Raw genomic sequence first — 24682 nt, 5'->3', positions numbered from 1 at the left:
AGATCACACCACTGCATTCCAGCGACTGTCTATCTCAAAAATAAAAATAAAAAATAAGAAAATAAACGTCATCCTACAAGTGCTCAGAGAGCTGCCGACAGCAGTTAGCACTGGAGATAGGGAAAGCAAAACAAAAGGGTGGTGCTCTGGGGAAAATAACCTCAGATCAAGGAGTCAGGGAGGGCTCTTCCGAGCAGGTGACATTTAAGCTGAGACTGGAAGTATGAGAACAAACCAGAGAGCAAAAGGAAGAATGTTCAGACAGAAGGAACGGCTTGGATCAACGCCTTCAAGTGGGGAATAGTTTGGCATCTTCAAGTAACCGAGAGGAGACTAAAGTGCCCAGAAGGGTGTGAGGGTGGGGTGTAGTCCGGGAGCTTGGCAGGATTCCGTCCCTGAGGCCACCTGGACCTCCTCAGCCCTACACATGCCTCGCCCACTCCCCTGGCCTCCTTGCTCCCCTAGGCCTGCCCCAGAGAGAGACTCAGGTACTAGGGGGCGGGGCTGGGTGAATTACAAGGTTACACGTGTTTCTTCTTTCCCCTTTTCTCCAGGAGGAGCATAAAGAGCTCTTTCTTTTCTGCTTATTAATAGCTCTGATTAAATTATCTCTGAAAAACCTACGTGGCGTGCACCAATGGGGGCTCGGTTCCCTCTGGGCTCTGGCCTAGATCACAGCAATGAGGGCAGGTGAGGCAACTGGGGGTGGGGTGGGAGGCTGGAGCGGGCCTGCCTCCTCCTCCTGGATGAATGCCCCGCCTCTGCCTCTCCCCAGCCCCAGCTGGCCTCTCACCCACCTCTGCTCTGGGGGCGCTCACAGCTCCCTCACTTGGAATGCTAGGACTGTGCATTGGTTGTTCCCTCTGTCAGGAGCCCTCTTCCCTCACCTCTGCCCTGGGCTACCTCCTATCCATTTCTCCCAGGGTAGCTGACTTGTCTTTTTTTTTTTTTTTTTTTGAGACAGAGTCTCCCTCTGTCACACAGGCTGGAGTATAGTGGCACGATCTTGGCTCACTGCAACCTCCACCTCCTGGGTTCAAGCGAGTCTCCTGCCCCAGCCTCCAGAGTAGCTAGGACTACAGGCACACACCACCATGCCCAGCTACTGTTTATATTTTTAGTAGAGATGGGGTTTCACCATGTTGGCCAGACTGGTCTGGATCTCTTGACCTCGTGATCCACCCTCCTAGGCCTCCCAAAGTGCTGGGATTCCAGGCTTGAGCCACCTCGCCTGGCTGCTGACTTGCCTTTTTACCATCACCAGCCCTCCACTGAGTCAGGTGCCCGCTCCAGGTTGTCCCCTCTCCTGGTACCCTGGATGACACCTGTTAGTTGCCTTCCCTGTCCCCCATGACACCTGAGTTCCAAGAAGCCTATGTCTTGGTCTGAGTCACTGCTGATTTCCCAGTATCAAGCACAGGGCAGGGAGTTAGAAAATGTTGAATGAATGAGGGAATTAGCGGACTTAAAGGGGGAATGCTCAGGCTTCAGTGATTGAGAATAGAGAAGGGCAAGGAGAGGACGGGTGCAGAGGCTCAGGTCTGTAATCCCAGCACTTTGGGAGGCCAGAGTAGGAGGATCACTTGAGCCTAGGAGTTTGAGAACAGTCTGGGCAAAATAGCAAGAGCCTAGCTCTACAACAAACTTAAAAATTAGTTGGGTGTGGGAGCGTGCACCTTGTAGTCCTAGTTACTCAGGAGGCTAAGATGGGAGGATCGCTTGAGTCCAGGGGTTCAAGGTTGCAGTGAAGTATGTGCCACTGCACTCCAGCTCAAAAAAAAAAAAACAAAAAAAAAAAAAAACAGAGAAGAGCAGACCGACTTCACATACATGGGAGGGTGGGAGCAAAAGTTCCACGCTCTGCGCCCCTTGAGCAATGCCTTGATTAATTGAGATGGCAATTAATCCCATTTCAAGGATGGGGAAACTGAGGCACAGAGAGGCTGAGTCATATGGCTAGTAGCCCAGTTGGCCTGACTCCACTCCCTTTTCTCCTCTTCATTCTCCCCCGCTTCATGAAAACAAAACAAACAAAAACTTGGGCCTCAGTGATTCAGAGATTAAGTCAACAAACCTTCACTGAGTGCTGACTGCATGTCAGGCCAGTGCTAGGAATAAAATGGTCTGAATGCAGTCTCTGCCCTGGAAAAGCCCTCAGGTCAGTGGGAAGCCTGACAAAGAAGTGGGCCATTATAAAACACACTGGACACATCTGTGAAGGGAAAGTGCTCCAACCTGGAGCAGGGTAGTCAGAGAAGGCTTCCTGGAGGAGACAGCACTCTGGCTGAACTCTGAAGGAGGAGCAAGAGTTAGTTACATGGAGGGAGAGCATTCTAGGTAGAAGGGACAGCATAAGCAAAGGCCTGGAAGTGAGAAAGGCACGTGCAAGGATACACAGGTATTTCATCAAGGTTGGTGTGTGGGAGGCAAACAAGAACAGTGAGGGATGAGATGCCCTCTGCCCCCTGGCCCCTCAGGAGCTCTTGGACCCCTGGCCAGAGCCAGTGTTCTGAGGCTGGCCTGCCTGGTGGTTTCATGGACCGTGGCAAATCCATCTTGACACTGTCTCCAATCACATAATACAGTTATTGGACTCGACCAAGAGCAAAGGCACGAGGGTCTGACCTCAGGGAGATGGACCTATGGGGGAGGGGGGCTCTGGGAGTGTGGGGATCGGGGCAGAATATCTTACGGGGCATTCACCTGCCTGGAGGGCCGTGACAGGCACCTAGAAGGCTCTGAGCTCTCCAGCTGGACAGCTGCATTGGAGCCTCCCACTGTCAGAATTCCACCATGAGCCCATCACGGACTCATAGAGCTTCAGAGATGGAGGCGCCTTTTGAGATCTTCTCCCCTGGGGTTGTCAGCCCTGGCTGTATCAGGAATCACACAGGAGCTTTGAGAACTGCTGCCCCACCCGGCCGAGGAGAAGCGCTGGGGTTTGGCTCCTACCCTCCACTTCATGGCAGGGGAAACCGGACGTCCAGAGAGGAGAGAAGAAACTTCCCTCAAGGTCGCATACAGTCAAACAGTGGCTACCACAAGGTGCAGTAAATCAAGGTCAGGGCTCTGGACTTCGGTTCCGTCATTTGCGTGACCTTGGGTAAGTCACGTGGCCTTCCTCTGCTGTGGAAGAGCATCTTCCTCTAAGATGTGCATAGTAATTGTATATACCTTACAGAGTTTCTGCACGGGTAAAAGGAGATATGTGACAGAAATAGCACTAAGCACATGCCTAGCACACAGTAGGTGTGAAGTCATGGTGACGTACAAGGAAAAAAATCCCAAACTTTGGACAGGCTGTGGTGCGACCTGCTGCCTTCCTCTCCTCTTCGTGATCTCTCTCACTTCCCTGGGGTTTGGTTGTTACTGTCCCTCGCCCTGTCTTCGACTGAAGTCGTCTCCCCACCTGTCCACACCCTGGGTCTACCCAGTGAGTCGCCCCCCGGCCGCCCTTCCTGAAGTCCCCGCAGCCCTGGCAGCTGGCGGGAGAGGGAAGCAGCTGGCAGCGGATCACATTTCCAGGTAAATCCCCACCCCGACCTTCAACATGGGGAGGGAAGGGGAGGAGATGGGAGCGGCCGCGGAGAAATAGAGCAGAGCTGCTGGGAACCGCGGGCGAAGCAGCCGCTCAGAGGCCTGAAACAAGGCCAGCTCCTGCCCTAGATAAGGCGGCTGGTGGCCTACTTGGGCCGGCCCTGGAGGTCCGCCGCGGGCGCCTCTCCTGGCAGGGTGGGTTGACTCCTGGAAGTAGGCTAGGTCCAGTCTATAATCAGCCCTTCTGCTGGATACACTCCCCAGGGTCTCCAAAGCCTCCAATCCGGGTGAGTACAGGGGGCATTTATTAAGCACTTAATGGGTGTTTTGAGTCCTTTACACGCAAGAATTCATTTTGCCCTCAAAACTACCCTGTAAGGTAGGAATTATGATACCCTTCATTTCACAGACAAGAAACTGAGGCACAGACCCTTGAAGATAAATTGCAAGACCAACAGCCAGCAAGGGCGAGGCTGGAGTTCCCACCCAGTTCAGTGGGACTCCAGGCAAGAAACGGGCATAGCCTGAGGGGTGGGGGAGTCTGGCTGCTGCTCTGCATTTCTGGGGGAATCTTTGTTATTATCCCAGAAAGCTGGCTTCCTACATTGCTGTGTGATGGACACGTGGCAACTGAGGGAACTACCCCACGCAGGACTCAATTTCCTCACTGTAAATGAGACTGCTAGACGGGCCACCCCATGGGCTGCGAGAACCCAGGAAGCTTCTTTAAAAGTGAAAGGCAAAGCACAGTATAGTTTGATAGATTCATATTTGAATCCCAGGTTGACGTGAAACTCTGCCTCAGTTTCCCCATCTATTAAGCGGGGGAGAAGGCTAGCGCCTGTCTTCTGTGGGCGTGGGGTAAGTCTAGAACGTTTAGTTGCAAATTGCTCAGCGCTGTGCTGGGTTATATAGTTAGCACTCCACAGATCACAGCTGTGATGCCTAAAACACACCACTGCTAAAAATAAGCCTTAGGACAAAAACAACCAGGACGGTGTCACTTCATAGCTCCTAACCTCAGTTTCCTCCTTAAGTTGGAAGTATAATAATAGTACCTACCATATCAGTTTTCTCATCTGTAAAATGGGGGTGATAATAATACCCACTCACACTGTCATTATGAGGATTAAGTAAAGTACTTTGCTACATATTAGCTACCGTTGTTATTTGTTATTATTTTTAACAAATTCCTCATAGGGTTGGTTGTTGCCAAGATTAAATAAAATAAGGCCGATAGTGCACTTATACAGTGCCTTGTCCCAAATATGTTATCAATAAATGACACTGGTTTTGCCACCCCTACTTCATAGGCAAAGGAACTACAAATACCAGTATGCCCTGCGCCTCCAGTCGGGGCCCCTCCGCCCGGCGCCGGCGCTCAGCATGCCGGGAGTTGCAGTCCTCGCGTGGTAGGTTCCGCCTCGTCCCTTCTTGGGGGAGGAGGTTGGAGAGCCGCCCTGCCGGCCTTTGAATTTTGCCGCGAAAAGCGCGCGTGGTGGCCCCCGGCTCCGCCCCCCGCAGGACGCGGCGCCGCGTCACCCTGGTAACCGCCTCTCAGCCGCCGCTGATTGGGCCGGGCCTCGGGGGGCGGGCGGGGGACTAGACGCGGGGGCTGCTCCTGGCGCTCGCGCCTGTCAGTCGGGCCGGAGCGGAGCAGCGGGCAGTACTGCTGGGCCGGCGGCTCCGCGGAGAAGCTGCGCGCGCCGGCCGAGGGAGGCGGTCAGCCGGGACCGCCGCCTACGGGGCGCGGCGCGCGGCACCCGTGCCTGAGGCGAGGCTAGGCGCCGGCGCGCGCCAGGCGACGCGAGGCTGCGGCCCCGGGAGCCCCTGCGCGCCGCCCGTGGCCATGGGCGCTTGAGAGCCCAGCGCGCGCGGCCCCTGCTGCAGGTCGCGAGCTCGCACACCCGGTGCCGTCCCCCGGGCCGTCCCTGTGTCCACCCTGCGCCACTGGGATCGACTGTTTCTCAGCGCCGAGGCCCCCGAGACTGCATCCGAGCTTGCGTCGCCCGCTGCCGCCGCCGCCGCCGCTCGCCGGCTTCCCCTCCCCCCACACCCGGGGCTCAGAGCAGGAGGAGGAGGGGCCAGTGCATTCTCGCCGCTGCTCTTTGCAACCTGCGGGGGCCGGTGCATGTCCGGCGAGGAGCCGGGGCCGCTGCGGGTGCGTGCACCCCCCGGAGAAGACAATCCCCCCACCTCCGGGCGAACCGGGGGGCTGCAAGCCGCGGGCGGGCGGGCAAGCGAGAGGAAGCAACAAAGACAGGCTGCAGCTGGGGCTGGCGAAAGGGGCCGCGGCCAACAGGGCTCCCACCGCGGGCGAAGAGGGCGCCCTGGGAGCGGCGCGGGCAGAGCTGCAGCCTTGAGCGGGGCCCGGAGGGGAGGAGCAGCGCCGCCCGCCGGACGCGGTGATCACGGGCCCCGGCGAGGATGCGTCGCCTGACCGCCCGCGCGGCCCCCGTCCGGGGCGGGCGTGATCCCCGCTGAGTGGAGACCCCCCAACCCCCACCCCGACTTCGGACGGAGCGGGCCGGCGCCGGGATAGCCCTCACCAGTAGCGACCCTTCCCACCCGGAGAGAGACATTGGCCCCCAAGGGGGGCTTCCTCAGGCAGCCTCTGCCGCCCCTGCATGGCTGCGACCCACCGAGCGGAGCGTTGTGGTAGCTGAGACCTGGTGCCCTTCGACGGCCTGGCTGAGCCGGTGAGTTGCGCGGGGCGGGGTTCTGCCCTGGAGCTGGGGTCACCCCCTGGCGTTGGACAGAAGAGGCCCTAGGCTGTTTGGGGTCCTGAAGCAGTGATAAACCTTGTCCGCCCCTTTCTTCCCTCCGAACACAACTTGTTCAGACGGGCCAATCGACGGGAGTGGAGGTTGGGGGGTCCGTTTGGATTCCCTGGGGCTCTGGACGAGTTGGTTGCCAGAGAGGAAAGGTCACCCCACCCGGAAAGCTAACAAAGGTAGCGTCTCTGTCATCCGAAAATTCCCCGGAAACTCCAGTGTCTTGGAAGGACTGAGGGGTAGGGGACCCCCAGGATAGGAAAACGCTGAGGGTTTCCCGAACAACCTCTGGGATCTTCAAGGGAAATCCGCTCAGAGGAGGATTTGGGGGTTCCAGACACGCAGGTGGCCGCGTTTGAGGATTGTGCCCTGTGGGGCTAGACCTTAGCAGGGCCCTCCTTCAGACCACGTTCCCACATCCCACAGATAACTCGCATGGACGGCAGGTTCCCCAGAGGGGGTACGACATGACGTCAAGGCTCAGCCTCTGATGTCACCGGGGTTGCCATGGCAACGCCAGTTGCCTTGACCCAAGGCTGGAGGGGGCGGGGTCGTGGTAACCAGGGACGGGGCTGGATGCCTTTGGGTACTGGAGGAGTGAAGGCAGACTCCCCCCGCCCCTCCATTACAGTCCTCTGACCTAAATCCTTAGCGCCCCATGAGGTGGGGGAGGAAGGCAGTGCCAGCTGTCCCTGCTGATGCTCCTCCCCCCCAAGGACAGGTGTTCGGAGCTTTGCCCATGTAGCCTGGCAGTGCCTGGGGGCTCAGGCCTCCCAGACAGAGCAACTTTCTGTTTTCAAAAGAGATGCTATAGAAGAGACCTTCCTGAACCCCATCACATACCCAGCTGGCAGGCTGAAGTTCCCAGGGTCCCCAGAGAGATGTGGGCCTCCGGCCTTCCAACAGGCCACTTCTGCTCTGGAAAATGTGGGTGCCCTGCCCCCAGCCAGGGAAGGTGCAGTGGAGCTGCTGCCTGATGCACCTCCCAGTCCAGGGGCTCCCCATGCCGTTCTACCCTAAGTCAGGGGCCTTGGCCAACCTGGAACTCCTTGACTGCCCCCTGCCTCCTTCTGGTGTTTAAGAGGATTTCAGCAAGAATATTGTGAGGCTCCTTAAGTGAGTGGAGGGCAAATGAGGCCCATCAGTGCCAAGATCTAAATAAACTGTCTCTGCCAGGGCGCCCCCCCCCCCCCGCCACCGACACGCACCCCAGTACTGGCCCTGTTCCCTGCAAAGGCCCAGAGAACCCCCAGCCAGCATCCTGTTGCTGGCCCTGGGATTCGTCTAGGTCCCTTCCAGCAATTATTGCCAGTGTCGGATGTTGGTGAAACTGCTGTGATCACATTTCTAGGAAAAGGTTCGAAAACTGTGTCATTGCTTCAGCAGCGTGGGGCAGGGTAAGAGCGGAGAAGCGTGTGTGTACGCTTCTCCTGGTCCTTAGGAGAAGCCAGGCCTCAGACTCTGCAGTGAGCATCTTCCCTGCTCTCCTACCAGGCTCTCTAGCTAGATTAACAGGTCAATAAATATCGGTGGAGCTGCTTTTGGGGGCTTGGCAGGGAGATGGTATTTCCAGCTGAAATGGTGTCATTAAACACACAAGCTTCCAAGGACAGAGGAGCAACAGCAGATTGGGGGAGAACCGGGAGAGGTGGGCAGAAGGGCTGTTTGCGCTGCCTCTCGAAGCTTCCCAGTTTAGAAACAAACTCGGAGTGCGCGCCAGAGATTCACAAACACAGGCAGTTGGAGGCCCTCCGCCGAGTATTTACACTTCCACAGCCAAGGCGGAGGGAAAGGCTGTCAGAATTGGGCAATTCCTTCTGTTCCCTTCCCTCATCTCCCTGGGCTTGGCAATCGGTGTGCCAGACGATGAGCAGGAGGGAGTGCCAGCTTTCTCAGCGTCTCCCTATATGCCAGGCGTTTTACGTGATCTCAGTTACTCCTTGGATCTGTTCATGTGCTGTGGCCCATTTTATAGATAAAGAAACTGAGGCTTAAACAGAGGAAGTGATGGGCTACAGGTGATCAGCCAGGCAGCTGCAGAAGTTCGGCCCTGAATTGCCCTGGCTCCAGAGTCCTTGGGTCTTACCACCTCTTCCCACGGGGTTGGGGGGCACCCCTACTTATTGGACAGAGGTCCCTGCAGGCATCAGGGGCTGTCAGCCATGGAGGGGGAGTCTGGCCACACCAAGATGCTTTGTCCACATCAAAAGGCAGGTTTGAATCCTTGTTTCCTATGACTTACAGGTCTGCGTTGAGCAGAGCAACAACTTCCGCCCCAGCCTTGTGGTCTGTCTGCTTCCCTCACCCCCATGACTCCTTTCTCCAGCACTAGGGGAAGGAAGGTGTGGTTTGAAACTGGCTCCTTGTCATCTGCCCTTCTGGGCTTGCTTGAAGGGAGGTGGTGAGGCTGCCCCTGGCCGCCCCAGGCCGCCCCAGGGACCTTCTTGGGATGTAGACGAGCAAGGGCAGCTTTAGTAGATGAGGTTCCTGACCCAGCCCAAGGGTCGGGAAGCCCTAGAGGAGACGTGCCACGTGAGTTACGGAGAGGACAAACAGGAATGTGCCGGACAGGAGTGAAGACTCTTCTGGGTGTCAGGAGTGGCTCTGGAGCAGCCAGTGATGTGTGTGGGCCCTGGTGCCTGATGGGGGAAGGGGCGGCTGTGGGTGGCTGTGTCCTGGAGCCTCAAGTGGATGGGGAAGGTTTAAGCAGGGCAGAGAATCCAGCGATCCCCCTTGACAAGGACAGTAACCCTGGATGTCCCTTCCTGTAAGCGTGGAAGAGGCCTCTTGGGTTCCGGGAGCAGTCTCCTCTCTCAAGGTTGGCCCCACCCCCACGCCCAGTAATCCTTCTCACTTGTCTAATTCCTGTCCATCCCCTGTCCCTTCTGAGCCTTAGGGTTACTCTGGACTAAACCGGAACTGGGCTGGGCTGCTGAACCCCCTTGATGAGAAACTTGAGGCACCCTGGTGATGGGCAGTGGCTCCTGGTTAGGTACCAGGTTCTGGCGTGGGTTGGGCCTAGATCGTACTCTCAGCCTGCTACTTGCAGGCTGTGTGACCTCGGGTGAGTACTGTTGCCTCTCTGAGCATCAGTTTACTCAAATGTGAGAAGGAGCTGACCATAGCACTCACTGCCCAGGGGCTGGCCAGGATTCAGGGAGGGGCTAGCACAGCTCACAGTATACAGTAAGTACCCCATAAATGCATGCTGTCATGGCTACTGTTACCTCCTCCTCAGAACAGAGCCTTGAGTGACTCTCTCAGTCCCTTGGAGCCAAAGGTTGAAGACCCCAGTTGCAGGGAGAGGCCGGAACCCTACCAGCTGCCTCTGCCAGGGGCTCCCCTGTCCACTGAGGCACCTGCCCACCTACCCACCCACCCACATGGTGAGCACTCCTGGCTCCCTTCTGAGCTCCTGAGCTGGCTGCGGCTTGGCCGGGGTCCCTCCCCAGCCTCCTTCCAGCCCCCTCTGCCTTCCCATCCCTCACAAACCGGAGGAAGCCAGTGAAACAGCTCATATTCATGAACCGTAATTCAATCAGGCGGCGATTCCTCTGGGCTTGGGGCGGGGGTGAGAACGAGGAGGCGCGCACAAAAGGGCCGCTTTATTACCTCCCGCGGGCCGGGAATTGCTGCTCTCCCCCAGCAGCGGCCGGAGCCGCCTTTATTGTGTTAACCCATTTGCGTGTCAAGAGCTATTGTGCGCTTTCTCTGCCTGTGCGTGGCGGGCCGCGGGAGGAGGGCTGCGGTGCCGGCCGGTCACCTCCGCGGGCGCCGCCCGCCGCCCTGATTGGTTGCTAAGTGATTTGCATCCAAGGTAATCACTTTTATCTCAGAAGGATGTCGACTATAATTATAAGCTACTGACATCTTTTGAAATCTGCCTAATGACTATTTTAGTCTGCACGGGCTGGGGGTGGGGAGGGGATTCTGGAGAGGGTACAGGCTGGGAAGAGGGATGGATTCCTTCCACCTGGACCCCTGATTGCTTAGTTGAGAAATGTCAGAGTGCCTACTGCGTGTGTCAAACAAAAGACGGGGTCCCTGTGGTGGGGGCTCGCATTCCTGTGGGCAGAGTTAGTGCCACTTCAGAGATAGGGAAACGGAGGCCCTGGGGAAGGGGCGACCTGCCCAGACCACACAGCCAATATGCAGCCACCATCTGGGTCTCTCTGACCCTAAACTCATGCCCTGGCCACTCCAGTGGCCACAGTCAGGAATAATGTAATCATACCTGGATACAGGTCACCAGTTTGGTACCTCTAGGGTTTACATCCTAACCCTAAGAAATGCACGTGCTGGTACTACTCTGTTTTGCTGAAAAGCAGAGGCCCAGAGAAGGTATTATATTTTGCTGCCTGAGGTCACACAGCCGGGGAGGGAGGGGTAGAAGTATGAGGTTTGTTAGCAGCTAGAGATGGGAAGGCCCAGGCAGGGTTCCAGCTTCCCCTCCTCTTCCCACCCCCTCGTGGTTCCATTCAGTAAAGCCAGGCATTAGGTAACGACTGAGCCAGGACACCCTGTGGCCCTGTCCTGGTGGCCAAGTGATAAGGAATCAGACGGCCCACAGCCTCTAGAGGGAGTAAGATGAGTCTGCAGCTAACTTGAATTCTAGACAGGGCCAGAGCAGAGCTGGAGGAGAGACACCGAGGAGGGAAAACCTGCAGCTGGGCTTGGAGGGCTTCCTGACAGAGGGGGCTGTGCTCTGTGCCCTGAGGACCGAGTGGCTCTGCCCAGCATGGAGTGAATGGGGGTGTCTCTGGCAGAGGGAGTTCCGAGATATAGGCGCATGACCAGAAAGGGCAGAGGGGGCATATAGATTGTGGAGGTGAAAGGGACGTAAACTAGGAGAGTGTGCAGGGGGCATCAGGTGCCAAGCTAAGGATGCTGTGAGGCCCAGCGGAAGAGGGAAGCCAGTGACGGTGTCTGAGAGGCAGGGGCCAGCTAAGATCCCAGCTTAGAGGCCAGCAGAGAGCTTGGGAGTTGCAGACCTGGGCTGCAACCTGGTGCGAGAGAGCCCCTGTGCTCTCACTGCCTGTGTACTCAGACAAATCATTTTACCCCTCTGCGCCTCAGTTTCCTCTTTTGTTCAGAAGGGTAACAACAGCTTTCTCATGGGCTTGTGGGTGAGGTGAGCTTGCCTGTGCAGAGTACTTGGGGGCTTAGCTGACCCTCTCAGAGCTGGGTGGGCTGGGCTTGAGTACAGGCCCCGGCCAATCCTCCTGGCCCCACAGCAAGCCAGCGGCCCAGCCACAGCAGCTGTTTGGGGCCCTGGGAGCCCCCGCTATTGTGCAGAGGGCACAGGGGACAAAGGCCTGGGAGGTCAGGGGGTGAGGCTGAGACTAGCTGTGAACAGGCTCCCGGGGACTGGGACTTAATGACGCAGAACTTAATGACCCAGAGTCTGTGGGGAGGGGGGCCTCCCTTGGAGGAGGAGGGAGATCCAGCCACCAGCTGTCTGCTCCAGGATTCGCTGCCAGAGTACAGGCAGCTGCCTTGCAGAGTCCAGGCCTGAGCTTGGCACTGGGGGAGGCAGAGGTGGCAGGGCCTCCCAGCATGAAGTCCGCAGGCAGATTTCTGTCTTTTCATCCGTGCTGGGCCGCGGGACCACCTTAGAGGGCAGCTGTGAGGCTTGGCAGTAACCGATAGCCAGTGGGCAGTAAACAGGAACTGCTATTTTTGCTCCTTATCCATCCTTTCATTCAGAGAGCTTCAGTGCTCCGGGCCAGGCTCCCTGCCAGGTGCTGGGGACATGAAGATGAACAAGCCTCAGTTGCCTTGAAAGGTGGCATGTACTGAGGGAGAGACCTCGAGTGCACCAGCTCAGCCACCTGACAAGTGCATGTGGGTTAATCGCCACAATGGAGGAATTCACAGTGTGTGGGAACTGTCCCAGGGGTAGGGGGCACAGCGGTGAACAAGCCAGATGTGGGCCCTGCCCTGGGCCACCTCCAGTCTCTTAAAGGAAATCAGAGGTAGAAACAATTACTTCTGGCTGGAGTAACCAGGGAGGGCTCCCTGGAGGAGGCAGCACTTACAATTGAACACTTTCGCCTATAATGAGAATCACAGGACACTGGTATCTGCTGTGTGTCAGACTGAGCTTCCTACTTTGGCATTTTGTTCTCTCATTTAATCCTCATATCCCTCTCTGAGGGGTTTTTTAATCCCTGTTGTGTGAATAAAGAAACTTAGGCTTGACGATGTGAAACGGCAGCCCTGGGCCACATGGCAGGCCCACAGAACTGCCTTCATTATCCACACAAGCTTTTGCCTCTCTGCTGCCTGTAAGGGTACTGGGCATGGGAGGATCCTCGGGCAGGGGCCAAGGGGACCCTATTCTGGGCCAGCTGTCTCCTTTATGAGCTTCATGACCTTCAGCAGGTCACCTTCCCTCACCCCTCCCAACCCAGACTCAGCCGTGTCCTTCGTAAATGTCAAGGATGGCAAATCTGTGGCAGGCCTGGCTTGCCTTACACCGCTGTGCCCTTGGCAGACATTGCCAATCAATTGCTGCCCTCTTCCCCTGCTGAGTTCTTCCCCTGACCTTGGGTTCCTTCCAGGGCTCTGGGCAGGCAGCGCCAATCAATCAGCAGGGCCTGTGAGCTGAAACTGGTTGCCTGCCTGGCCTCACTGAGCTCGGGAGTGCCTCTGGCCCATTTCCATGTGGCTCAGAGGACCAGGGGTACATAGTGAGGGATTCTGGGGGATCTCTGGGCATTCAGGTTGTTGTTAAGCCACAAGAGCCTTTTAGGTGGGAGGATCTGTTACCCTCCTGTAACCCCCAGCCGTGCAGATTCTGAGCGCTGACAATCTGGATAACAGTTAGCATGTGTTGAGTTCTTCCCGAGAGCCAGGTCCTTCCCGGGCACTCTCTCATTCATCATTCTGCAGAGCACCTGCAGCAAGTCTCCCTGCATCTCCAGGGAGAATTCTTAACCCATTTTAGAGATAAGGGAACTGAGGCTTGGCTCAATTAAGCAGAGTAAGGTCATGCACTTGTCGTGTGGTCGAGCTGGCATTCACACACAGGTCTCAAGGTTCACAGCCTGGGACGGGGCCGTGGGTGGCAAGCACATAGGGCAGCCTTCCCAGAAAAGATGTCATTTATTTGGAGGCGTTAAAGGCTGGTGGGCTTCTGATGAGCAGAGCTGGGAAGGGTGACCCTCTGGGCAGAGGGAACAGCATAAAAGGCAGCTCAGAGGCAGACAGGTGAGTGTTTATTGAGGAAGCAGTGCGTAGCCAGATGTGGCTAGAATGTGGAGAGAGAGGACTGTGGAAGGAGCCAGGGCTGACCTTGGTGTTTGGACTTGGCCTTCCCATAGTAGGGAGCTCTGGCAGCCCTTTGAGCAGAGTAACGGTGAAGTCCCATCTAAGAGTACTTATTCAACAGTTCTGTGAATCCTGGGTGAGGGTGCTTGAGTGGGGCTACCTTTGGTCTACTAGAAGCTTTGGCCTAGCACACAGTAGGTAGGCATCCAGTAAGTATTTAGTGAATGAATAAATGAATGACTACTGCCTGGCCTGAAATGCTCCTGACCTCTCCAGGGACCCAGCTGCAAGGAGGGGAGAGACCAGAGTCCCCCTTTCCAGGCCTGGCAGTGAGGGGCAGGACAGGGGGCCAGGCAGGTACCTGGGACAGGGCTTCCCTTCCACCACTCGCCACCCTGCTGCCTGTCCCCAAGACCCCTCCTAGACCTTCCTGCTGGGCTGTCTGCGCCTTTCGAGCCATGCCTGGTGGGCAGCGTGGGCCCAGTGCTTGGGGGGATGAAAGATGAAGGTTCGTGACCATTTTTTAACTCAATAAAGGGAGAGACAAGCTGCAGGCTGCAGGCCGGAGATATAATTAGTTCACAGCAGTGGTGCTTTCTTGATTTAGCTTCTGAGAGAACAAGACAAGGATGTTATACCCAATTAGCAGTAACATCCAGTCGGAGCCTCAATAGGTGAGATAACAAGCTATTTTTATGACTTTTCTTTCCCAGCTTGGAGGAAGGGGGGAGGGGCTATCAGGGCTTTATTTCTTTTCATCAGGGAACAATTATTGGTGATCTCCGGATTTCCCAAAGCCAAATGATGCATTTGTTAACCCAAACAAGCCAGCATCCCAGGGTAGCAGTGGGGGTGGCAAGCTGGCATTTTGAGCCCAGGGTGGGTGGGAGGGGTGCAGGCTCCTAGCCCCCATTCTGGAAGCCCTCTGAAAAGGTTCCCAGATGCAGACAGTGCATTGACTGGGCAGGAGAAGCACAGGCCCTTGAGATATTCTTAGTACCTGCCTTGCTTTCTCTACCTGCTTTCAAAGGGACATGAGGCCAGGCCAGTTTCCCTGGGGATGAGGAAGGAGCCAGTTTTGGCTCTTGGCAGCCCTTGTTGGCACTGCTGTGGATTCTTTCTGCCAACTAGGCCAGAGGTTCTGGCACCTCAGGCTTGAACCTGCCATTGCACTTTGCCCACCAAACCCCCATTAATGGCTTGCCCCACCCAGCCCGCCTCCTGCCTGTCCTGGGTCCCGGACCCAGTCTCTAGCAAGGGCAGAGTGGTGATTAGCTCCTTTCTCTCCACCATCATTACCCTCACAGTCAGGGCACCCAGCACTGGCCAAGTCCCTGCTGGGCAGGGAAGCCCTGCCAGGCCCCACCCCAGCTGCCTGGCTGTGCTCCCACTCTTGGCGAAGGCTGGGGGATGCCCAGAGAGGGAGCTGGTAGGGCTGCTGTGACGCCCCGTTGGCCTGGGCCCCAAGCCCAGAGCAGGTTCCTGGGCCTCCGCCTGTCCTGCTGAATCTTGCTCCGCCCTGTCCTGTGTCCCGTCTCCCTGTCAGTGCTGAGCTCCGCACTCCCGGTTCAGACGACTGACAAATCCAGCCATGCAAAGTGGGAGTTTAATTGCAAACAGTTTTTATGGATCATGGGCCCATCTGTGCCACCATATGCAAAAGAGAAAAAAAAAAATCCACCTTTTTCTTCCTCCCCACCCTACAAACTAACTCCAAAAGAAACAATTGCCAAGGTTTTTCTGGCTGGAACCAAGCAGAGAGCTGGGACCCATCCCGGGGTCTTCCTGCAGGGTGGGCCTGGTAAGGCCAGAAGGCCAGGTAGGGCAGGGAAGAGAGGATCCCAAGGGACCCACCCTGAAGTTGGGATCTGACTGCAGAGAGGCTACGACAGCTTCAGCAAACTGCTGGCAGTTCCCGAACCCACTGAGATCTCTTGCAGCGCTGGGCCTTAGCACATGCTGTGCCACGGTTCGGGTACCAGGCCTGGCCTTTTCCAGCTACCTGGCTGACATGCATGGCCTATGAGGCAGGGCTTGGCGTGGAGTGGGCACTGCACAGTGTTCATGGAACTTGTGAACGAGCCGTGTCACGGGGCTCCAAGGACAAGGTGCTTCCTCTCCCCTCTTTACCCAAGAAATGCAACTCCAGGAGGATGGGGCTGCCCAGACCTCACAGACGCCCTTCCCAGTGGGGCCTCTTGCCCTGGTGCCCAGCCTGGCTCTGCAGATGAATGCCACCCAAGATGGAAAGGACATTGGGTACCAGCAGCTGCCCTCCTCGGGCCCTCAGATGTGGGTTTCCCTGAAGCCTGCATGGGCTTCTGAGAGGACTCACCTGAAACAACCTGCCAGGTTCCATTCCCACACCACCTTATCCCAGCTGAGTCACTTCAGACTGTTGGTCCTCCTGCTCTGCGCCTCAGTTTCTTCCTCTGTAAAATGAGGGTGCTGGACGTAAAGTGCTTCTCTGTGTGTCATCTCTCTTCTCTTATGAGGTGGGGGTGGGGCATTTGCACACTAATGTCTTCCCAAGTTTCTGATTGGGACACTCAGTGTTGAGTAAGTGAGTGAGTGAGTGAAGGAATGCATGAGGGAGGTGTTTGGAGGACTTTCCAGAGAGGAAACAGGACACAGGCACTTGGCTTGCCAAGAATTCAGGGTTTTTACTCCCTTTCTGATTGGCATCTGGAAACCACCCTGTGATCTATAGGAATGATGAACTCCATTCTACTGGGGGAAACTGAGGCTCAGATAGATTGAGGGACTCTCCCAAGGCCATGCAGCTGAAAAGAAGCCAGAGCTGGGACTGAAGCCCTGGGCTGAGCAACTCCAGCTGGCCAAGTGCCCCCTCTCAGGTGAGGACGGTCCAGCCCAGAGCTGGGAAGGAGCTTAGCTGAGGTTACACAGCAAGAAAGTAGCAGCCAGCGTTTGTGGGCCACTTCCTACAACCATTTTACAGATGAAGAAATGAACTCCAGCCTCAGAGCCAGGCCATCCAAGTCCTGCGTGCTCTTCCCTCCTCTCCTTCCCTCCCGCTCCCCTGGGTCTGCACCCTGTGGGTTCCCTATCCGCCTTACCAACTGTGTGAGCCAGCGGCCCCACAGCAGGGGTTCCAGTGCCCAAAGCTGGGCACTTTGCACAGCCCTCTTGCAGCAGGTAGCAGGGAAAGTGGGATCCAGGTACCATCACCATTTCCTGGGACGCAGGTGAGACCAGGCCAGGCACCAGGCAGCCCATTCCCCACCCGTAGTGATCACCAGCTCCCATTGTAATCATTAAAACTATTAGAAGGAAACGTTCGCTTGAAGCAAATGTCAGGCGCCGAGTTGTGCTTTGTAAACGCTCACAATTAATGCCAATCAGGCCCGGAAAAAAGCCGGCCCGGAATCCTGTCTGTTTCGTCTCATTTGTCAGCTGGTGCTGCTCCATGTTGCACATTTTCATACAATTGCTATAAACATAAAAGGGAAACTCCACAGTGTTCCCGGGCACCCGGATGGTGCACGCCAGCTTAATTACTTGGTATTCTGCTGTTCACTTGGCTGCCCTGAGCTGGTGGGAGGGAGAAAGGGGGACTTTGTGTGGCAGGACGAGGGTTCCTGGGGGTCAGCCAGGGAGATGGGTCAGGCTGCTGGCCTGGGCCTCCTGCCCTGTCCTCTGCAGGCCACGTGACCCACAAACTGAGCTGGGAAACAAGACAAAGTTGCTTAAAAAAAAGTTGGCAAAACTGTCAGGTAGAAAAGGGGTTCAGAGTCTACCAGACTTGGTTTCAAATACCTATTCCATCTCCTGGAATGACTCATCAGGTTTATGGTCCACTTCCTGCATGCCAAGCATGGGGCCTCAGTTTTCCTCATCTGTGAGCTGGGGGTAACAGCCCAGTGGTCAAGATGTCAAGGCTGTTGGGGCCTGGGGACATTGTGGTGTGGTTTGCTTTTCCCCTTTGGTTGCCGCACAGACCCTGTGAGGGCGAGCTGTCCCTCTTAGCTGAGTGTGAGAGCCAGAGTCCCAGGCAGGAAGTGATGGAGCCAGGACTTGGATCCGGATCGCTGGCTCTGGGGCCGTAACCATTGTGCCATCCTCCCGCACCCACTGCAGGCAGCCACGGGGCTGAAGATTCGATGTCTGCAGGTCCCAGCACGCAGTAGGTGTTTGGTATACAGTGGCTGCTGTCTACCACTGCCAGGAAATGGTGGGGGGCAGCGGAGGGCTCAGGCCTGGCCTGAGGGTCAGCACCAACCAATGCTGGGTGGAGGGTGCGAATGGAGTGGTCCAGAAGCAGCAGTGGTTCCCTCTTCCCTCGGGGCCTACCAGGCCAGGACTGAGGAGGGAGGTGCTGAGAACATGCCTGACCAAGTCCCCAGGGGACTCCTGCCCACCCGCGTCTGCACTTGCCTTGCACCTGGCTCTGAGGTGCTGGGTGTGACTGCACCCCAGGCCCCATGTTGCCTCACGAGACCTCTGACAGCCCAGAAGGTTGGGTGTGCTGTTGTATGGTCCCCATTGTACAGATGAGGAAGCAGAGATCCAAGCCGACCCAAGCTGGCAGGGCTGGGAGGGTGGATGCTGGAGCCGGCTCCTGCCCAGCTTCCTCGGTCCAAAATCTTATGAACCTTCTTAGCCCCCTCCCTGTAGAGACTGGACGCGGCCCTGGCGCACCTTACACGCCCTCCCCAGGGCCCTTTTGAGCTCTCCAGCTCTCTGTGGTCAGGGTCTTCTGAGGCCAGGCTGGGACACACCGGTCTTTGTGTGAGCTTGGGCTGGGCCGGGCGGCCAGTGGAGTGGAGAGAGGGCAGTGCAGCCTGGCCGGTCGGGGACAAATGCTCAGAGCAGGAATAGAGGCCCCTTTGTGTGCCTCTCGGAGGGGGAGGGGGTGCTGCCAGCTGCCACCCCGTTTGACCGTGGAGGCCTGAGCCCTCCACAGAGGTTTGTCTGACACCTCCAGGGGACTGGCCAGGGAGCCTGTCATCCTCAGCTCTGCCTCCTCCTCTCACTATTCTGTCTTCGTCTTGTTTTCTGGAGGTCCCTGGCTGCTGGAGGAGCCACGGGCAGCCATTAACCTGGTTTACTGTGGGCCTGCTGTGTGCCAGCACTGAGCCTGACACTCCACCCACCCTGCAGGCAAGGGGTGGTAGTCTTATGTCTCAGATGAAGACACTGAGGTTCAGTGAGGAGAGGCGACTCACCTCGCTGGCATGTGGTCACGGGGTGGGGATGTGGCTGATTCCAAAGCTTTCTCTGTCTGTGGAGTTGCCCTTTGTGTCATGCCCCAGGGGTCCAGGTTTGCAGCTCAAGGTGTTCATTCCCCAGGGTGGGCTGGGGGAAGAGCAGAGATAGGTGCTGGGGACTGGGCTCCCAGGTCCACTCCGCCACCAAGTTCTGGCGGAAACCAGCAGGAAGACTACAGGTGTCTCCGTTCCCAGGGTGGGCACTGGGTGTCCACCCGTCCCTCAATTGCAGCCAGACTCTGGGCGAGTGGCTGCAGGGCATTCATGAACAAGCCCAGGGCCCTGTTGAGGGCTACCATACCTGTTTAACCCACTCCGAGCCTCGATCTCCTTAGCTGGGAAATGGAAATGAAAGAGAACCTTCCCGAGGGCCACTGGGGGATGTAGTCCCAGAACATGGGCAGAGTGTGAGCTTGGTGCCTGAGCACCCTCGGGCTGTGCAGGCGTAGGCTGGCGTTTCTTGGTACTCCTGCTGCCTCCTGGGAGTGGAAGAGTATGAGCTACAGCAGTGGGTGGGTGGCGGATGCTGAGGTCCCTCTCAGGAGCATACGCTTGCACCAGGGACTGTCCCATTGGGTCCCTGCCACAGCCGCACTTTACATATAAGCAGTGTGATCAGAGAGCTAAGATGATTCGTCAGGGGTCCCAGGGTCCCAAGGAGACAACATGGGGACTGTGGCTTCTAGTGAGGCCCAGCCCTTAGTCTCTTCCTGATCCCCATTTAGCCTAGTCAGCAGCAGTCCACTGTAAACACGGAGTCCCTTTTCTGAGCCCAGTCCCGTAGGAGAGCAGAGCCATGCAGGATGCCTGCAAAGGCCAGTCGGCCTCCTGCAGCAAATCCCAGCCACCTGAGATGAGCTTGCACCTGCCAGGCCATGCCTTCCTCTGTGCCTTTGCTCAGGCTGGGGCATCTGCCAGGTGTACCCTCACAGCCAGTCCTGTGGGACACTGGGTGCCCACTGGGAATCCAGTTCTCATACGGCACAGCCATGCCCTGGGCTTTAGAGTCCAGCAGGCCTCCAGTACACACACATGTGCCTTCTCTGTGGGGCTAAGGGTCTGGTACCTGGTCTCCTCCTCCAGAGCCCCACCCAAGCCCTTTTCACCTCTCTCCCACCTCTTCATGCACAGTGTGGCACATGGTAGGCATTCAGTTAAGTCAGAACCAAAGATGCGGTCCAGCCCTCAGAGACCTGGTCCCCACCTAGCGGGAGAGATGGACACAAACAGGTCAGTGACACGGCTACACATCCAAGGACGGAGTCAAGGCGAGACACCCACAGACCAGGGAGCCCCCGTCCCATCTCTGACACTAACCGAACCCTTACTACGCTCCCGAAAACTTGCCATCTCCTTTCAGTCCTCCCAGGGCAAGGCAGTGGGGTTACAGGTGAAAAAAGAGGCTCGAACAGCCAGGTACTGACAGGTCACACGGCTGCCAAGGGCGCCTTGGACATCCCAACTCAAAGCCCCATGCCCTTCTGCAGGGTGGAAAACTCAGGTACCTGGGGGCCACACAGGTAACAGGAGGAGCAAAGCCACTGCAGCCAGCTTCAGGACACATCAGCTCAGGGCTTCCAGAACAGCCAGGTTCAGGTTTTTCCCCAAGAGAAAGCAGACAATAAGAATTGTAGGTAGAATTCTAGTTTTTATTTTTCCTTTGGACATTGGCAAACACATCACAAGTTTTTAAAATGCAGCGAACCGGGCAAAGAAAAAGGTGTGGGCAGATTTGCGCCCTTCAGTGAGCCTGTATTATCTGGGTGAGGGGCATGCTGGGAGTCTCAGTTGCCTTCCCCATCCCCGGTCAGCAAGAGTCCTCGGAACCCAATGGCATCGCCCCAAGCCCCTCAAGACACCCCCAGCCGCCGCCTTCACCACCAGAGGCAGGAGGCAGGGCCCAGGCCCCACGAGGGCACCACCCAGATAGCTATAATCAGCAGCCTCGCCAAGACTTCAAACTCACCCAATTATCCCGCGAGGGGAAAAAAAACACAAAATGAAAACAAATTAACATGTTTGCATAGAAGCCGCTGCAGCAACACACACAGACGCGCGCACGCATGCACATGCTGGCGCATGCCCCAGCAAGGCTGGAAGACACCGCCACCCCCGTTCCCCGGGCCTGGCACCCTCCCGGACCAAAATGCAGGAGCAGGCCCAGCAGCCGGCTTGTCCCCAGACCTGATTGGGGTGGGACTGCCTGCAAGGTACTATCTCTGGCACCTGCCCACAGAGCGGGGTTCCTCCACCCCACACCATTCATTTAGTGCCACAAGACTCACTGAGCCCCTGTTAGTGCCTTTGGGCTCCGTGCCAGGCGCTGCCTTTGCCCTTGCGGCACTCAGACAAGCTCACATACTCCCTTTTCTGGGAAGTGGCCTGTCCTTAGAAGGACCCCTCTTCTCTAGGCCCCTGAAGCTCCCTCTGACCCAGGATTGGAGTTGCATGGGTGTGTGTCTGGTCATCTTTGCCATGTTTGGTTCTTCTCTGGGTTCCTGCAGCCTGGCACACCACAGGTGCTCAGGCAGGGTTTGGCAACTGCACCCATTGGAGCCTCCCCTCCCACTTGTAAGGTACATTTGGGGCCTTGTCCCTGGCATTAAAGGATAAACTGCTGGAAGGAATTGGGGTTTAGGTCCTGGGGTTCAAGGATCCCCAGCCTCCTCCTGCTGCTGTGTGAGCACAGGCAATCCCTTCACCCCTCTGTGCCCGGCACTGTCATCTCCTGGGGTGAGAGCTGGGCGGGCAGTGCATGAGCACTATGCTGCACGTGTTCATCACCCGGTTCATCCTCACTACGGCTGGTGAGGGAGGTGTGGTTTCTACTTCCGTGTTTCATATGGAGAAACCGAGTCCCCAAGGGACTCATGGCTTACTCAAGACAGCCCTGCTAGCGAATAGCAGAGGCAGGGTTTAAACTGAGTTCTGGATTTTGCCTTAAGCTGAAATGCTGTTTCGCCCTTCCTAGGCACTGCCTGTCAGGAGCCAGAGGGACAGTGCCTCATGGGTCTGGGGAGTGAGGGCTACTAAGATGCCATGGTGGTGGTGGGATGGGTGACCCAGCTGGCGGCAGGATCACCCCTTTGGCATGCTGGTTAGGTAACCCAGTGCCTACCCCCAGAGCGGCCAGTCCTGTGGGACCCTGGGTGCCCACTGGGAATCCAGTCCTCGCATGGCACAGCCATGCCCTGGGCTTTAGAGTCCAGCAGGCCTAGTTCCCATCCAGACCCCGCCAGGTGCAAATCCTGTTCCTCTCAGAGCCTCTCCCCTGCTGGAGAATGGGAGGCATGGATGTATTCATACTCAAGGGATGGTCTTCCAGCTCTGTGTGAGGTGAGGCGTGGCACCCAGCACACAATTGCTGCTCCAGGAAGCCACCTCCTGCAGGAGAGGCCCTCTCCCTTATCCAGAAGCTTTCTAGCCCCGCAGCCTCCATGACACAGCCTCGGGGTGGGGACTGTGTTGCCTGGTGGGTGACACTGTGCCTGGAGGAGGCTCTTGCCTCCTCGCTGCTAGCTCTGCCCCTCTGCCTGCCCGTGTTGAGGGTCTCTGGGGCCCAGGTGTTCTGGGTGTGTGGAGGGGTTTGTCAGGTTGAGGTGGCAGACTACAGTGAAAAGAGTGGGGAGAGACCCTGAACTGTGAAGCCTGGACCATAGAGGAAGTGTGGAAATACAAGTCCCAGCCCAGCGCTCTGTCTGTTCAGATGGGATTTACTGAGCATCTACTGTGTGTCTGGCCTTGGAGTAGAAAGAGACCACAGAGGGGTCTGTGAGGCCTGAGGCCCAGCCCTCTCACTGCTGTGCAATTTGGGCGAGCCACACAGTCCAAGTCTTCTCACGCAGGGCTGTGGTCACATCACAGTAAGAGGACATTCGTTCCTCGGTGGTTGAGCATGCAGGTCTGGAGTGCCCCCTCCCCAAACCCTGGGGGGTAGGGCAAGGGCCACTTCCAGTGGTCACCGTGAAGCTGTGTATGACCCCCCCGGCTTCTGAGGCTCTGAATGCAGAGGCTGGGGGCCGGGTGGGAGGAGGTTCTTTCCCCCTCATTAAAAAAGTCACGTTCATCTCTTAGTATTTGGCAATAAGTCTGATGAAGAAAATAAAATTCAGCCAACATCTAACTGCCCAGAACTAATACTTGGTCTCATGTAGGGATGTTTTGCCCAGCTGCTGGGCATTCAGGGAGTGTCTGATTCTGCCTTGCATAAATGACCCCCCCTTGGCGGAGCAGTGCTCAGTGAGTGGATGCATGGGCCCAGCCAAGCCCAGCGCCCGGTCCCAGGAAGGGCCACTCCGTGCTAAGCCTGTCCTGGGCTCCTGGGCACCACCTGCCCTCCCGCCTGCCCAGCAGCCCATTGTCTGGCATGTGGGGGCGCGGAGCAGCTGTTGTTCTGTACACATCTGATCCCGTCTTTTCCACATCAGATCATTTGTAACCGTCACCAGGCGATAGGGCCCATCGCTGATTCAATCTCGGCTTTGTGCTGTCACAGCCGTTTTTCTGCTCCGGGCTGATTTTGAAAGGAGGCCCATCCTCTGGGCCCACTTTTCAGAAGAGGGTAGGTGGGTGGAGGGAGCTGTGTGTGTGTATATGTGTGTGTGTGTGTGTGTACACAGGACACGTTCCCCCACATGTGTATGTGTGTGCGCGCGCACACACACACACACACACACATTCCACTGCTGCATCTAATCACCGAGAGTAGAATTTGGAATGAGGTAGATGGACGAGGGCCCCAGGCCAGGCCCGTCATCCCCACCTCCGTCCCACCTGCCACCCTGAGTGCCTACTGTGTGCCCCAGCACGCAGACACAGTAGAACTTGCACTCTGGCGGAAGAGACAGCCACTAAATTGTTCCTCCAGATAATTTCAGAGCAATAATGACAGTGAAAGAATTGCTGTGGTGACAGGACAGTGGCCAGGGCAGAAGGTTGCCAGCTTGACCAGGTAGTCAAGGAGGGTCTCTCAGAGGAGGGGATGTTTGAGCTGAGGTGTGAATGAGGAAATGGAGCTGGCGTGGAGAGTGGGGGAGGGGCGTGAACTGGGACGGCGTGGCGTTGCACTGTCCACAGGTGGCATTGAGCATTTGCAGTGGGGCAAGTCTCAACTGAACTGAGATGTCCTATTAACGTAAAATCCATCCCAGTTTTCAAAGACTTAGAATAAAAACAAGAACATAAAATATCTCATTAGGAATTTTTTAATATTGATTACATATTGAAATGATACTATTTTGGATCTATTAGGTGAAATAAAATAAATTTAATTTCCTCTGTTACTACTAGAAAATTTCCAATTGCATATGAGGATCCCATTATTACATATTTCTATGGACAGCATTGGTGTAGGGTATTTAGGTAGAGGCAAAACCCTAAGTGCAAAGGCCCTGGGGTGGGGCCTTGGTTAGCCTGTGAGAGGACCAGAAAGACAGCCAGTGTGTCTGAGCAGGGTTAGCACAGGACAGGGACAGTGCAGATAGATAGTGGGAAAGGGATTCACACAGGTTCTTCAAGGATACTGTTAGAAATGCCATGGAAGGCTGACGGGATGGCTTATACCTATAATTCCAGCACTTAGGAGACTGAGGTGAGAAGATTGCTTGAGGCCAGGAGTTCGAGACCAGCCTAGGCAACATAGTTAGATCCCATGTCTACAAAAAATAATAATTGGCTGGGTGTGGTGGTGCATGACTGTAGTCCTAGCTACTTGAGAGGCTGAGGCAGGAGGATCACTTGAGCCCAGGGGTGAGCTGCAGTGAGCCATGATCATACCACTGCACCCCACCCTGGGCAACAGAGCAAGGCCCCATCTCTTAAAAAAAGAAAAGAAAATGCCGTGGAAACCACTAGGTGAGTTCTGAGCAGGGA

The 24682-nt window shown here is 56.5% G+C and overlaps 1 protein-coding gene across 1 annotated transcript in view; it reads left to right on the top strand.

The window, feature by feature from the left end:
- Nucleotides 1-5176: 5176 nt before the first annotated feature.
- FAM222A (family with sequence similarity 222 member A) overlaps nt 5177-24682 on the top strand; it is a 55870-nt gene continuing 36364 nt past the window's right edge. The window contains exon 1 of the mRNA XM_012469113.2: nt 5177-6236. The gene's annotated coding sequence lies outside the window, so the exon portion shown is untranslated. The remainder of the gene's footprint in view (nt 6237-24682) is intronic.

The sequence above is a fragment of the Aotus nancymaae genome, unplaced genomic scaffold (assembly GCF_030222135.1).
Source record: "Aotus nancymaae isolate 86718 unplaced genomic scaffold, 86718_ANA_hifiasm-v0.15.2.pri h1tg000021l, whole genome shotgun sequence".
Lineage (NCBI taxonomy): Eukaryota > Metazoa > Chordata > Mammalia > Primates > Aotidae > Aotus > Aotus nancymaae.
The sequence above is the reverse complement of the archived record's forward strand: the minus strand, read 5'-3'. Positions and strand labels throughout refer to the sequence as shown.